Source organism: Papaver somniferum, unplaced genomic scaffold (genome assembly GCF_003573695.1).
Source record: "Papaver somniferum cultivar HN1 unplaced genomic scaffold, ASM357369v1 unplaced-scaffold_40, whole genome shotgun sequence".
NCBI lineage: Eukaryota > Viridiplantae > Streptophyta > Magnoliopsida > Ranunculales > Papaveraceae > Papaver > Papaver somniferum.
The window spans coordinates 28309-31731 of NW_020646527.1; positions in this window are offsets into that span (position 1 = coordinate 28309).

The window sequence follows — 3423 nt, forward strand, 5'->3', positions numbered from 1 at the left end:
ACGACGAGTCCATGGTCGGTTAGGATTCGCGGGTCTGGCCCAATAAGGAAATCCTTAGAAAATTAGGTTTTGGAAATAAAAATTAATATAAAAGGGATTAATCCTTTTTTTTTATTCCTCCACGACCAGTTCTCCATCACGCCCTCACCTTCACGGACAGGAGAAAATTTCCTCAACTCAACGCCGCTGCCGGCCAAATTCCGGCCAACTCGCCCAGGTGTTTTTTTTTTTTTGATGTCCATGAGTATCATGGGTTTTTCATGATTTGATCATGATGAAGTTATATACATGTGTGTATATTAGTGTGAGTTTTATGAAAAAACCCTCGTTTTTGAAAATGTATGTTCGTTCGATCGTTAGTTTTGAAAACTAACTATAATCCTTGATTTAGGAGAGATTTTTTTTTATTATATGAACATAGGTCCAGTGATAAAACTTAGTGTATGAGCTTTCACGTGTACCATGGTTTTATCATAAAAGGAGTAAATTTTCACGAAATCGAAATAATCCTTCGTTTTAAAGACAAATTACGACGACTCGAAGGAAAATTCATATGATGAACTTGTGTCCAGTGATAAAATTTTGCTTATGAGCTTTCATGTAAATACAAAACTTTATCATATGTATGAGATGTGAGCTTTCACAATATTTTGAAATAAACCTTCGTTTTAAAGACAAATAACGACGATACGAAGGAAAAATAGTTTGTTTTTTTTGTTCGAAAAATCAAAACGTTGGTTTTGAGGATTCTTCGAAGATAGACAATATATTTATGATAGAATATTGTATTGTTATGAACTTCATAGGTCAGTTGTGTGAATATTCACATTATGAAAATTGTGTCCGTGATTTCATGAAAAATCAGTTTCGGAAATTAATAAAGTCTCGTTCATTATCGCAGATTTTAGGAAACGAACTAACTTTATCGTGTTAACTCTTACGGCGTAACTAATACCATTAGTAGGATTGTAAAGAGGTAAGAGTTCAGAGTTACCTTTTTTGCTGATGTTGGTTTGTTTACACAGTAGTAATCTTTGATCTCCCGGTTCCAGAAAATGTCGACCAACGACAACAGCAATTACGACTACTGGTATTCCTCTTCTTCCTCTGGCTCTTCTGATGAGGATTCTGACGCTCCTGTAGCGAAATCAAAGGCTAGGGTTTCCCATGAAGGGGCGAAGCCTAATGTTCCCTTGGGTGAGCGAAGAGTCTCTTTTGCTGAACTCAAGAAAAGAGGAGCTGAAGACAAAAAGGAGGATGCCCGTCAACGTGAGAAAGATCGCACCCGGCGTAAGAGACAGAGGGTTGAGGAGAAGCGTCGATTCTTGGATGGAGTTCCTTCTGATTCTGATGCTGATGCTTCTGAAGAAGAGATCACATGGGAACCATCCGAGCGTTACATCAAGCCTGATCGACATGAAAGAGAGCATCAAAGGATGATGAAGAAAATTGAAGCTGAAGCTGCAGCAGAAGATGACTCGGATTCATATGATGATGATGTTATCTTCCGTCCACCGGACTTCACCAATGATTCTGACAGTGACTCTAAAGAAGATGATTCCGAGAAGGATAGTGACGATGAATCTGACAATTCGGATGAGTCCGACGAGTAGTTTTACTTCCATCTTCTTTAGACGTTAGAGCATTCCCTTTAGTCTTCATAGTGGATATCTTTCTTTTGACTGTTTAAATGACTTTACTTCAATTAGACTTTTCTTCTGAATGATGAACATTTTGTTAACGTCGATTTCTTCTAATCCATGACATGGACCAATGTCCATACATCCAAATTCATCATGACTTGTCGATTTTCATGAGAAGTAACATAACACACGGCTGAGAATTCATGACGTGTACAAGGCCGCATGGCCTATCCTTTGACCCGTGATGGTCAGTCCCCAGTGCGTTATTTTCTTCCGCGTATTCAGTATCGATCTTTGAAGCCTAGGGTTTCAGTGAAACTCGTAACTGAATTGACTATTCGCGAGTGATGACTATCGCCTGATATATATATATATATATATATCTTCAAGACTCCAAATATGATCCACGCAAATATTTCTTCCATTCCTGAGTCAGTTTCATCGTGCAGAGAAGTTTTGATCCTACCTCCTTGCCGTCATGTCGAGCAATAGCATTTCTTCTCAATATGATCTTCAGTCGAAGCGTGAAATAACAACGTCTATCTCAGTAAGTTGTACACTTCTTCTTCTTCTCCTTTCTTGTCTCTGTTCGATCGAGATTGTTGATCACAAGAGAATGATTTTTCGTAGGACTGTAAGAAGAATGCTACTCCTCATAATGCAAGGCCTAAGCGGACTGTTAGAGCTCCTGCCCGGTATGGATCGGCTCGTGCCGAAGATGGATCGTCTGTAAGTAAACTTATAACTCTTGAGATTGTACTGAGTCCCGGGATTAACACTCCTTCATTTCATCATACGCGGATGTCCGTGTCGTCGTCGATGCTAGACGAAGAAAGAGTGGAAAGTCCGTGAACGTGGTTGAGGTTGAGGAAAGCAGAAACCAGGCATGTGAAGATTCTGCAGGATCCGTGGAGACTGGAGACAGTGTCCATGTTCGTGAATACCCAACCGCTGGACTCTTATTCGAAGTTCCATTGATTAATACCTTCCCAGACAATGAAGTGGTTGGTGGATTCGTGATTCCCAAATGTCATGCGCCTCTGTATACCAAGATTTGGAAGAGGTATGGTCACAGTTCTACCACAGAAGTGTGGAAAGGTTTTCTTCCAACTCTTTTAACCACGGTAGCGGGTTATTGCCGATCATCGAGGAAATGAACCAGATGCATTTGCGAGACGTCAAAAACCATGAAGTGCACAGATGGGATGAAATGATCTCGAATTGTGAGATATTACGATTCAATGTAAGCTGGATCCGTCGTCGTCTTGAGATAATCAAGGTTCATAAGGCGACAGAGGCTGACGATGCAATTTCCATGAATGCTGCTTTACTGGATGAGGAGAGGATACTGGCTCTGGAGTCAGCAAGGATTGAGAAAACGGTCGAATACTTGAAGGCAAAGACCAAGATTTTTTAGAAGAAGCTTGACGAGGCTTCTTACATGGATTATCCGTTGCTGGATGGTTTGCTCTGAGTGAGCATTTGTGGTTGTTTTTTTTTGAATAAATCTGAGTTTCTAGTTAGGTGAAACAGTTGATCATGGTATGAACGAATTTTGCTCATTTATGAAATGTTTAATGAACAAAGGAGCATTCGCATGCTCTTTGGAGGAATGAAATTACATTTTTGAAAATGCTTGAAATGATGAAGAGGTAGTTTGTTTCGTGGATCAGGCATAATAAGCTTTGAGCCATTTTCCATTGATGATGTTTCCTTCCTTTCCTCCATTGATTGCTAAAATTTTGTAGTATCCGCTAGACACTGCTTTGATAACAACATA